This window comes from Chlorocebus sabaeus, chromosome 9 (assembly GCF_047675955.1).
Source record: "Chlorocebus sabaeus isolate Y175 chromosome 9, mChlSab1.0.hap1, whole genome shotgun sequence".
NCBI classification, from domain to species: domain Eukaryota; kingdom Metazoa; phylum Chordata; class Mammalia; order Primates; family Cercopithecidae; genus Chlorocebus; species Chlorocebus sabaeus.
In genome coordinates, this window is record NC_132912.1 from 114,251,066 (window position 1) to 114,264,575 (window position 13,510).

The window sequence follows — 13,510 nt, forward strand, 5'->3', positions numbered from 1 at the left end:
AGCAAGATGTCCTTTAGTAGGTAAATAGATCAACAACATGTGGTTCATCCATACAATGTTACATTATTTGGTAGTAAAAAGAAATGAGCTATTAAGTCACAAAAAATAGGTGGAAGAACCTTAAATGCATATTTCTAGGCAAATGAAGCCCGTTTGAAAGGAATACACACTATATGATTCTAACTGTATGACATTCTGGAAAAAGCAAAAGTATAGAGACAGTTAAACGATCAGCGACTGCCAGGGTTTAGAAGGACGAGCGGGAAGGATAGATGGAGCATAGGGAATTTTTATGGTATTATTGTGTAATAATGGTGTATTCATGACATCATGCATTTGGGGGAACATAGAGAACTATATGACACAAAGAGTGCATCTTAATATAAACTTTCAACTTTAGTTAATAATAACAAATTGATATTGTTTCATTAACTGTAACAAATGTATTATACTAAAGCAAGATATTAAAAACAGAGGAAACTTTGTATGTGTGTGACAGGGAGGGCTTATATGGGAATTCTGTACTACCTGTCAATTTTCTATAAACCTAAAAAGTAAATTTTAAAATAGAACAAAAATTAATTGATAAGCAATTTACAAGTAAAAAACTAAAAGAAGGAATAGACAAATGTTCAATCACAGTAAAACACATTAACATACCTTGGTAACTGATAGAACAAGCAAAGCAAAATGCTCAGTGAGGACATAGAAAATCAGTAAAAACACAATTCAAGAAAACCTGATCTAATGGACATATGTACAACATAGTGCCCAACAGTGGCAGAATACACATTCTATTAAGTGCATTAGAACAAAATCGATTACAAGCAGAAACATAAATATCAATATAGATATTTTTTGAGAGTCTAATCTCCTCTAATTACTCAGATAATCTTATTTTTGACTGGACTCAGACTTAGGGTAGAAGCTTGCAGAGAAGACAGTCTGCATCCCTTGGCAATCTGTTCCTGGCATTTTTCTTTGGCTTCCTTCATTGTCTTGGCCAAAAGTTTAGCCTATTTTGCAGCCTCTTTTTTATTTTTCTTAGTACTTTTTTTCTTCAGAGCAATACACTGGTGTTTGTGTTGCAGGACATATGGAGTAACAAGATGCTGAATCTTGGGTGCTTTGGTCCTCGGTTTCTTACCTTATTTGTCTAAGGGGTTTCTTACAACATATTGGAGGATGTCATCTTGTTTAGGCAGATTAAAAAGATTGTGGATTCTGCTAGCTCCTTTGGGCCCCAAGCAATGAGGCACCATAGTATCACTCAGTGCAGGAACATTATTCTCTCCTTTTTAAATTTTACAATAACCAAGTTGAGAACATTCAGATTGACATCCACAATGCAACCTCGAACAGATTTGTGCTTTTTTTCTCCAGTTTACCTTGGTCTATAACACGAATGCCCCTTTCTCAGTAGCAGGCAGACACAGCCATGGGTCAAGACACACTACTTCATGGGGAAACCTTGTTTGTCATTCCCACCACTGACTCAGACCACATAACCATCCTATTCTTCACCAAGAGTGTTAGCGGTAACTTCTGTTCACCACACACTTCTCATAAAAAGTATGAAATCTGCATTCATCATCTACTTCAATGAGTTTCTGGCAGCTAGTGGCTGGGAAGGACATATTCAGCTTCATCTTGAAGCAGCTGATCACCTCTGAGGTGCCACGAAAAGGTGCTCAATATATTTTAAATGAACAATTTCATTCAGGCTGTGCTGGAATCAAGCCGGATGTCAATAACAAAAGAATGCTAAAACATCCCCAATTACTTGGAAATTAAGCAACATATTTTGAAACAATCCAGGGATTGAAGGTAGAATCACAAGTAATATTATAAAATATTTCAAACTAAATGAAAATGAAAATATGACATAAAATTTTGGAGGATGCTAATAAAACTGTGGTTAAGGGGAAATGTTTAGGTCTAAATGCATATATTAATAAAAAATGGAAGGCTGAAAAATCTCAGTATCACTCTCAGAAATTATAGCCAATGGATCCCAAATGAAACTGAAGGAAAAAAATAATAAAATTAATGAAACAGAAAATATAAACACAAAAGATTCAAAGAGCCAAAAGTTGAATGTTTGAAAAGGTGAATAACATTGTTAAATCTCTAGCAAGTCTAGGCAAGAAGAAAAGAGGAGAAATTAAAAAAAAAAAATCAATAGCAGAAACAAAAAGTGAGATTGCTATAGATCATTCAGAGATTTGGAAAGATAAGAGAATATATTGAAGAATTATATTCCTGAAAATTTGGAAATGTAGGTATAGGGGACAAATTTCTTAAGAGCACATTTTTAAAAACCTGGTACTAAGAAATAGAGAATCGGAATGGTCTTATATCATTTAAAGGAATTGAATGTGCAATTTCACAAAGAAATACCTAGGCCCAGGTATCGTCTTCTCCAGTAAGTTCTTTTAAATCTTGAAGGAATAAATAACAACTTTATGCAAATGCTTGCAGAAAGTTATAAAGAAGGGGAGACATTTCCAAATTTGTTTTATGAGGACAGCATAAACTTAATACCAAAACCTAACACATACAGTACCAGAAAAGAAAGTTATAGGAAAATCTCAGGAGCATAAACAAAAAGTCTAGACTAAAAATTAGTAAACAACTCTAGTGATGTATGTGTGCGCGTGTGTGTGGGAGGAGTAGGTAGATAGGTGACTGGTTTTATTTTAGGAGTAAGGTTTGCAAAGAGAATTTATGAAGTTTGTTTATATTTAATAACCAATCAATGTTATTTACCACATTAACAGAATAAGGGAGAAAAAGAATATAATAATCTTAACAAAGACATTTATAATCGATCCCCATTTATAATAAAAATTCTTAGCAAGTGAAGAATGTAAAGGCCGTCCCATATCTGATTACACTATTTACAAAAACTCTATAATGAGTATAGTACTTAATGATAAAATATCAAAATTTTGCCTCTATGATCAGAAATGAGACAAGTATGTTTATTAACTCTCTTGTGTCCAACATTGTACTGAAGATCAGTTAGAAAATCCAAAGTAATTTACACTAAAATAAGTTTGGCAAATTAAGTAGGAAGGTATGAGGTTAACATTTTTAAAAAATCAGTATTTTTACATACTAATAAATCAAAGATTTTAAAATGAATCTTATTTTAAAATAAGATTTAAAGTAACAGTACTATTAAAAGCATCAAATATTTAAGAATAAAACTTTCTTGAGAGAAATTAAAGAATACATAAATAAATGGTATATGTTCATATATGAAAGATTCAATAATGTAAAAATGTTGATTGTCAACCATTAATATATATATTAAATGCAACCCAAATTAGAATTTTGGAAAGTTTTTGTTTTTTGTGAATATTGACAAAGTAATTCTAAAATTTGTATAGAAATACAGAAAGTATCTGAGGTGATACAATAAATATCTGAGGTGATCTTGAAAAAGAACAAAAATTATGGAGAATTTACACCATAAGATATCAAGACATTAGGCTACAGTAATTTAGACAGTATGTTATTGGCATATGAAAACAAAACCATCTAGTTGCAATACAATAGAAAATTGAGAAAGCAGAATCATATCTGTATGGTTAATTTATTATGGACGAAACATTAAGTGTACATTCCAACTAACAGTGCTGGGCTAAATATGCACATGGAAAAAAATCTTAAGCCTTACCTCATACCAAATGTAAAAATTATTTCCAAATGGGTTGTAGATATAAATGTTAAATATTTTAAAAAGTGCTTCTGTAAGATAAGATCTTCAAGATCTTGTGGGTAGGCAAAGATTTCTTAAACAGAACACAAAATGTACTAAGAGTAAAGATTGATACATTGAACTACATTGCAATAAAGAACTTATTTTCATGATTAAGAAAGAAAAATACAATAAAGAGAGTAGAAGACGTTTGTTAAGAAGAGCTGCTGTAAATCAATATGGAAAAAAAGACATGAAAAGGCACTTTACAAAATAATGATCAATATCATTATTAATCAGGGGAATTAAAGTCATGATGAAATACCACAACAGAACAACAAGACTGATACAGTGAAAAATATAGATAATACTAACTCTTGTAAAGGATATGGATTAGCTGAAACCATTGTAAACTTCTGGTTTGAAACATTTCAGAAACTTGTTTAATAATATATACTATCACTCTAAATAGACTGTATTAGTCAACTCTTATTAGCTACCATAATAAGATACCATAGAATGGGTGGCTTCAACAACAGAAATATACCTTCTCACTGCTCTGGAGGTTAGAAGTCTGAGATTAGGTGCTAGAATGTTCATGCTCGGTGAGGGCTCTCTTCTTGGCTTGTGCACAGCCACCTTCTTGCTGCGTCCTCGAAGGGCAGACAGAGAAAGAGAGAGATCAGTGTCTTTGCCTCATCTTATAAGGGCACCAGTTCTATTGGAAGGCTTCCCTCTTATGACCTCATTTAACCTTAATCTCCATAAACGCCCTATGTCCCATAGAGACACATGGGAGTTTGTGACTTCAACACATGAATTTGCAGGGAGGGGACTCAATGTATTCTATAACACTTGCATTGTTCATGATCTAGCAATTCCACTGCTAGACTACAACCAACAGAAATGTGATGCCAAAAGACATGCTTAAGTATGTTTATAGCAGTATTTTTTATATTTGCTGCAAACTAGAAATAACCAAACAGTGCATAAATGGTAAAGTAGCTAAATTATTTGTGGTCCTTTGTTACAAGGATCTTTGCTCTATATGATGAGAATAAGTGAACTACTGTTACATGCAATAACATAGATGGATGTCAAAAACATAATATTCAACAAAGGGAGCCAGACACAAAAGAGTACAATTCCATTTATACGGTGCTCATAAACAGCAACACTTAATCAATGGCAGGAGAAATCAGGGTAATTATTTTCTTCAGTTTAGAACTTAAAAGATCATCTCGGCTGGACGCCATGGCTCACACCTATAATCCTAGCACTTTGGGAGGCTGAGGCAGGCAGATCACGAGGTCAGGAGATCGAGACCATCCTGGCTAACACAGGGAAACGCTGTCTCTACTAAAAATACAAAAAACAAACTTAGCTGGGTGTGATGGTGGGTGCCTGTAGTCCCACCTACTCGGGAGGCTGAGGCGGGAGAATGGCATGAACCTGGGAGGTGGAGCTTGCAGTGAGCCAAGATCACACCACTGCACTCCAGACTGGGCAACAGAGCCAGATTCTGTCTTAAAAAAAAAAGATAATCTCATTTATGTTTTCTGTTATACAATCAGCTTTCAACTTTATTAATACTCCTTTGGAGGTAATATGCATTTTTAGCTCTTTCTACTTTTAAGGGCTTCTCTGTCTTTCGTTTTTAGCAATTTGATTTTGGTGTCCTTCACATGTATACTGTGCTCTGTCTTATTATTTATTAAATTAGTTCACCTGCCTCCATTTCTCAGTATATTCCGTTTTTCCTTCCTTTTAGTTAAATAATCCCATCTTCTCTATGGTCAATATTGTGTTAAATCTATCCAGTATATTTTTAATTTGATGTTTATTTGATTCATTTTTTATAGCTTCTAGATCTCTGATGAAAATCTTTAATTTTTTTGTTTTTTCTTTATACTTTTAAACACATGCATTGTAGTTATTTTGAAGTCTTTGTTAACATGAATACAGTAGATCCTTATTATTTTTGGGTTCCATATTTGTGAATCTGCTCACTTGCTAAAATTTATTTGTAAACCCCAAATCAATACTTATGGCACTTTCACAGTCATTTATGGAAATGTGCGGAGTGGTGAAAAATTTTTTTTTCTTGGTGCACATGTTCCCAGCTGAGATTGAACAAGGTGACACTCTGCAGTATTGTTTCAGCTATCTTATTGTGGTCTATTTTTGTGTTTTTGTGCTTTATTTGGCAATTTTGCTGTTTCAAATGGCTCCCAAGCATAGTGCTAAAGTGCTGTCTGGTGTTTTAATGTGCAAGATGGCTGTGATGTACCGTACAGAGAAAATATGTATACTAGACAAGCTTTGTTCAGGCATGAGCTATAGTATTCTTCATCATGAGTCCAATGTTAATGAATCAATAATGTGATATATGCAGAAAAAGAAAGAGAAAATTTGCCAGTCTATAAGTAAGACCACTCTGGAAAGTGCTAAAGTAACATGTATAGTGCATAATGAAACCATGGAAAAGATTATAAAGTATCTAAAATTGTGAATTCTTAAGATGATGATTGATTTTTCAAAAGCATAATGTACAGCACTACCACGATGGTGAATGTCAAACTTACTGTTACATACTCAGGGTCAGGAAAATGTTACACACTTCCCAGTTAATGATGGTGGCTCACACATTTGAAAAGGTGCTATAACATGAGAAATATTAAATGTAGGCAAAGGAGGCTCTGAAGATCATGAGGCTGTGGAAGAATTTTTAAAATACCTACTAAGTAGTACTATACAGGAAGAATTATGTGGAAGAGCAGGTCATCAAAGCTGGTAACACTGGCTCATCTTACAAGATGTTGTCAAACTTATATAATGCCAATAGAATCTTGGCTGATAAAACTGTTGTGACCAGAGGTTTTCAGAACCACATCCTGTATTTCCCTGTGTAGCAACAGTTCACTATTCATTACTTCAGCATTCTTAGCAATTTATAGAGCATAACTACCACAAATAACAGGACTTGACTGTTTCGAATCATCTGCGGATCTGTTTTTATCATTTGTCTTTCTCCTTGGTTATTGATCATATGTTCCTGTTTCTATATCCCTAGTAAATCATTACTATTTAAATATCTTTAAAACACTGTAGTTTCAGCTGATCTTATCTTTCACAGGGTGGATTTGCCCTTTCCTCTGATGGGAAAATGGATATCAGGAGGCTGGGATGGGGTGGCTAATGGGTAAGCCTGGGCTGCACTTTTCATAATTACCAGTCTCAATCTAATTTCCTCCTATTGTTAGGTTGTGGCCATCAGGAAACTTAATTGAGAATCCAACTTTCTTTTTTTTTTTTTAGTACTGAGTAACTGCAGAATTTTTTGCTCTACTTTAAAGAGATTTTTGGCTTAGCATGTTTATAACTTCAGAATTTGGCAAAGGTATTGAAGAGGATACTGGTTATATGTTTGAGGCTCCTCAAATCTTCAATTTTGTCACTTCAGCCCAATTTGACTGCCAAAATCCAATTCTGCTAGTTTCTCTCTCCCATAGCAGTGGCCCTTTGCCAAGGCCAAACCTGGATTTGCAGATTTTAGATGTGCTCAGATTAGCAAGTGCTCAGGGGGAAAACAGCTGCAGATAGTAAATGTTGCTGCATGACTCCCTTGAGGGCTATATTCATTTGCTGGGGTTGCCATAACAAAGTGCCACAGACTGGGTGGTTTAAACAACAGAAATTTATTTTCTTTCAATTCTGGTGGCTAGAAGTCTGAGATTAAGGTATCAGCAGGGTTGGTATCTTTTAAGGTCTCTCTCCTTAGCTTGTAGATGGCTGTCTTCTCCCTTTGTCTTCCTGTGGTCTTCCATTTGTACCTGTGTCTGCACCCCAATTTTTTTTCTTCTTCTTTTTTTTTCCCCCAGAAATGAGTGTCTCTCTCGTGTGTTACATGGGGCTGATTTGGAACCCCTGGCCTCAAGAAATCCTTCCATCTCAGTCTCCTGAGTAGTAGAGATTACAGGCATGAGCCACCATTCTGGGTTCCTAATTTCCTCTTCTTAGGAGGAAACTAGTCATTTGGATTAGGGGCCATTCTGATGATCTTATTTTAATTTTCTTTTTAAAGATATTGTCTCCAAATACAGTCACATTCGGAAATACTGAAGGTTAGGGTTTCAACATATGAATTCAGAGGAGTCACAATTCAGTTTGTTACTGGTGACAGGTATCCCAGTTACTGGTGGCAAATTCCAAATGGATCTGTGGCAACCTCAATTCTTACCTCCTCAGAAAAAAGAATTCAACTGAGGGGCTTAAGGCAGAGAAAGAGACCCATGCAAGTTTCAGAGCAGAAGTGGAAGTTTATTTAAAAAGACTTTAGACCAGGAAAGAAAGGCAAGTGTGTCTGGAAGAGTCCCAACTAGAGATGTGAAGGTCAAGTGTGGTGTTTAAACTTGACCCTAGGACTTTAGGGGCTGGTTCCTTTCCCATGATTCTTCCCTTAGGGTGGGCTGCCCGTATGTGCAGCGCCCTCCTTACCCTGGGAGGTGAGCACCTGCAGTGTGTTTAGGAAGTTGTACGCATGATGTTTTTATCATTTGTCTTTCCTCTTGGTTATTGATCACATGGTCCTGTGATCAACAGAAAGCCTCCCCACCTGAGGGTTTCTTCCCTTTTCTGGTGGAGTGTCCTGGAAGATCATACTCTGCCATTTTGTCTCTTAGTGCACAGGCCTGGGCAGTTGCTTCTCCCTGGCATCTGTATTCAGTGAACACTTTAGTGCAACAGATAAGGACCATCAAGAAATGGCCTCTCCCTGGTGCTAGCTGCCAATTTATCACTTCTAGAGATGCAATGTGATGACTGCCGAACCATCATCTGACATTCCTACGGGTGGGCAGAGCCCCAATCAAAGCCTAACTACCTGTAACAAGTCTATAATACTCCTTGTCTATAGTTTCTCAGAGCCCACTCTCATAGTTGTTCCTTGTCTTCTAGGCACTGCGAGGCTGTGGGAAATTCTGTTCTTTTCAGAGTTTGGGTTGTTAACCAAAAAGAATTTGACAGGTCTCAATCAGTTTAGAGGTTTATTTTGCCAAGGTTGAGGAACATGTCCTGTGACATGACCTCAGGAGGTCCTGAGAACATGTGTCCAAGGTGGTTGGGTTACAGGTTGGTTTTATACATTTTAGGGAAATGGAAGTTAAAGGTGTCATGCGTGTCTGTGTGAAGAGACCACCAAACAGGCTTTGTGTGAGCAATAAAGCTTTTTAATCACCTGGGTGCAGGCAGGCTGAGTCCGAAAAGAGAGTCAGGGAAGGGAGATTAGGGTGGGGCCGTTTTATAGGATTTGGGTAGGTAAAGGAAAATTACAGTCAAAGGGGGGTTGTTCTCTGGCGGGCAGGAGTGGGGGTTACAAGGTACTCAGTGGGGGAGCTTTTTGAGCCAGGATGAGTCAGGAAAAGGAACTTCACAAGATAATATCATCCCTTAAGGCAAGGACCGGCCATTTTCACTTCTTTTGTGGTGGAATGTCATCAGTTAAGGCAGGGTAGGGCATTTGCAGTTCTTTTGTGATTCTTCAGTTATTTTAGGCCATCTGGGCCTATACGTGCAAGTCATGGGGGATGCGATGGCTTGGCTTGGCTTGGGCTTGGGCTCAGAGGCCTGACAATAGATAAAGACATAAATCAACACATGAAAAGTATACATTGGTTTGGCACAGAAAAATGGGACATCTCTGAGCTGGGGCTCCCAGGTCATAGGTGGATTCAAAGATTTCCTGATTGGCAGCTGGTTGAAAGAGTTAAGCTCTGCCTGAAGAGTTGAAGTCAGCATAAAGCAATGTTTTAGTTAAGATAAGGTGGGGGCAGGGATGGGGGAGGCCAAGTTTCTTATCATGTAAATGAAGCCTTCAGGTAGCAAGCTTTTGAGAAAGATTATCTCTTTTCAAGCCTTAAAAGATGTCAGACTCTTCAGAAAAGACCTAATAATGAGAGGAGATTCTCTACAGAATGCAAATTTCTCCCACCAGAGATGCTTTGCAGGACCATTCAAAATATGTCAAGGAACAACATTTTGGGGTAAAATACTTTGATTTCCTTCCGTGCTTGATCTCTGTCATGTGATGCTATACCAGAATAAGGTTGGAATTTGGTATCTTATTGCTACATAGAGTCTATTTTGCCAGGCTTAAGAGCTCTGTTTTAAGGTTAATGCTTGTCAGTTACCTCTTAAATCCAAAGGGAGGAGGGTATAATGAGGCATGTCTGACCCCCTTTCCCATCATGGCCTGAATTAGTTTTTCCAGTTTCTTTGAGATCCTCTTGGCCAAGAGGGGGCCCATTCAGTCCGTTTGGGGGCTTAGAGTTTTATTTTTAGTATATAGGGCATAGCGCTTTCTCCTTCTGCTTCAAGCAGCTTCAACATTTAGCAAATGTCCTAAGAGAAAATACCATCAGTGTGAAGCCATTCCATTTCCCATTTAAGTCACTGCATCCCTGTGCATCTGCTACAGGCCTTATTGTATCACTTTCTTAGCACTTGCCCTAGCATCATTGCTCTGCCTGGGCCAAGCCCAAATTTTCAACCTCTGGCTCAAGCCCAGAATTGGCAAAAGGCAGCTAAATCCTAGCTCACTTCCGCAATGCTTTCCCCCATAGAATTTCACTGCTGCTAGTCTTCATTGTTTCTGCAGCACTCTAATGCCTTTACATGTACACCTTTTGAAACCTATCAAGTTTTTCTTGTTCTTCATGGCAACATGGCTTGCGTGAACTTCTCTATCTTATCAGGAAACCAGGTCAGTGGCTGAGTTTAAGGAGGGATGAGTAGTAACTTACAGGTGTTATGAAGAGAGTCTCTGACTTAATTTGGGAGTTGGAGTTGCAGAGGTGTGTTCATATTAAGAAATCCATTGAGTTGTCCACTTAGATATACATGTGCTGGAATGTGTATTATGTTTCTAATACATACTTTCCAAAAAGGAAAAGACAACATAGAAAAGAAAAATATAAAGCTATTGTTAAATACAACTTTCCCAAAACTCAGTGACAAAGTAGCTTTCATATAGAGGCTCTCATTCGTCTCCCAGTTTCTCTGCCCTTAAATTCACACTCTTCGTTAGCTTTTCCTGTGTAAAGTGCCACCCCTCTTGATGTGAGGTGATCAACAACCCAGTTCTCACTCTCTTATCCTGCCATTGTACAATTTCCCAAATCTGGGTCCTTGCATCAGGACTGGTTTCCTAGAAATTTGGCAGCATAAGTGGAGATACCTATTGGTATTCCAGCATGGAAAGGGAATTTGGGGCTCCAAATCTCACAGGCTTAGGTGGGGGGCAGGTGTATCTTCCCTCTTGGTTTTTCTGACAGAATGATTTACAGGTACATCTGTTTAATTAACATAGTACCTGTTGGTCTGTGCCCATACTCACATCTCTGAAGACATTATTAGTTCTCAGAGACAGCACATTCTTAAGCCATAAGAGAAAAAAAGTAGCTACTCCAGTGCCTGTGAGCTGCAGAGCCCTTCCTTTTCCACAAAGTTAGTAAGTCCAATTATTATTCCTTCCTCCTTCCAGATTGAGACCTAGGGGGCCTGCTGGAATAAGAAAGAGACCATACGCCCCTTCATCAAGGCTCCCTCAGTTATGCAAAGAGAAACTGCAAAATGTCTACTCTAGAAAGAGTTCTTTCCCCTCAGTCTCCATCTGGGGAAGGGGATAAAGCTTAATTATAACTATGGTAAGGGCAGTACAGGAGAGATATAAAGTGTCATAAGAGTGAACTGTGGGATGTGTTAGTGTGAGACCATCATGTTGGGCCCATTTGTGACCTGTCTCTGCAGCCAGGGTCACTCTGTTTACGTGCTGATCAGATGATGTCTGGAGTGGCTGAAGACAAAGCTGTCTAACATCAATGTCCTAGTCATTTTGTTTCCTTGGTATTTCACTGCATCTTCCATGGTGGATGCTTTCTGGTGGGATTTACCATGAGATACAGATTTCTTTGTGCCCACACATGTATATTTATCCATATGTCTTCATTATCTCCAGTCTTTCAAACTTTTTCCTCCATGCTTCAAGAAACCAGTCAGAAATATATTCTCACCTTCAGCCACTGAAATGGGAGTGTATCCAAGTTGGTGGATAAGGACTGGGTTGACTGTGATGAAAGGAAATAATATGAAGTTTTGGCTTATACCTCCTATCCTAACACATACACACACGCACACACAACCACACATACACATTTTTCTATAAGCATCTCCTCCCACTCTTCTACCCACTAAAGTTAGGCTGTGGCAGCATCCTACAGGAGTAGGATGGAAGTGACACATTCAAAATCACAAAATTGGTAGAGATAAGAAAATTGAGTAGCATACACGTTAAGAAACTTGCCAAAGTCACTAAGCTATTAAATGGTGGTCCTAAAACCTAGGATGAATGGAATAACCATCAATAAAGTGAGATTCAGATCTCCAGTGCCCTAAGTCTACCTCTACTCTCACATCCACTACATGCTTTGTGGAAGGTGTTCTCATAGAGAAGAAAGATCACAGCTTTGAAGTTTGGCAGATTTGAGTTCTGACTCTACCAATTTCCAAACGTTTGTCTTTGAGCAAACTCTCAGGCCTCATTTTTCTCCTCTGTAAAATAGAATTAATTCTATCTGATTTATAAGATTGATATTTAAATTTGCATAGACAACAGCAGCTAGTACACTTTGAGCACGTTGTAGAAATGTAACAAATATTCATTTCCATCTTAGGAAGATACCATTATGATGGACAGAGCTACTTTTTGAGTCTCCCAAGTCAGTGAGCAGCCTATCAAACAGGGCCCTTACCTAATCCCATGGCTAAACTAAGGCTTTATTGTACATCAGCCTCAAGGTTGCCATTTGGAAGGCAATTATATTGATAGCAATTAATTTCCTCAGTCCTGGCTTTCCTGTTAATTATTCTGAAAACATACTCACAGTCTGTCAATAAGACTGCTTTCAAAATTAAAATTGTAGCAATTTTTCATCCTTAATAAAGGCTCCTTCCTGTTTCCTCCCTTCTGTTTCACAATTGAAAACATCTTAATTCTTGAGAATTTAAAAAATGTGGGAAAACAGGATGTATAGTCTTCCTTTGTAACAACATAAATTTCTCTCCCTAATAATTGCTCCCTAAAGAAGAAAATGACCTCTCCTTATCCATTTGGTGCAGACCTTTTACATTCTCTATCTTGCTCCATGTGCACACCAAAGTTCCATGTAAGTGACTGATAACTTGTTATCCTCACAATAGACATGAAGAAAGCGAGGCTGAGAGAGGTTGCCTCCCTTGATCAAGATCACATGGTAAATGCGAGAGTGAATATTTGAGCCGTAGTTTGTCTGATATCAAAATCCATGCTTTTTTTCCATGCATGTGTTGCTTATGTGCCATTTCTACCTAAAATCACACACACACACAAACACACCCCACTCATGTTTATGCATGCATACAGACTTTACTGCCTCCTATTTCTGGTCTATTGTTAAGAGAAGGAAGTAACTCTCTTCTCCATCAGCTTCTTTCCTCCATGTCTAAAGTCATTGTCTCCCATTAACCTCACTGAATACCCAGGAAACGGTAGTTGTGAATGAAGCTTACTTATTTTCTTCATGGCACTGAAGAAAGTTATTTGCAGATTAGACATCTTAGGGACTTGTCTCAGCACTGTCACTGATTTGCTTTGTGACTTGGGAAAGTTACTTTTCTCACTGACCCTTGGTTTTCTCACCTCCAGAACAAGAAGTTGTACAGGACAATCCTCCAGGTCTCTTCATCTCTTTGTCTATGACATTTTGCCTT

General features: G+C 37.7%; 1 pseudogene; it reads right to left on the reverse strand.

Annotated features, from left to right (window-relative positions):
• Positions 1 to 894: 894 nt before the first annotated feature.
• On the reverse strand, positions 895 to 1,649 carry LOC119627975 (small ribosomal subunit protein eS6-like; annotated as a pseudogene).
• Positions 1,650 to 13,510: the final 11,861 nt, after the last annotated feature.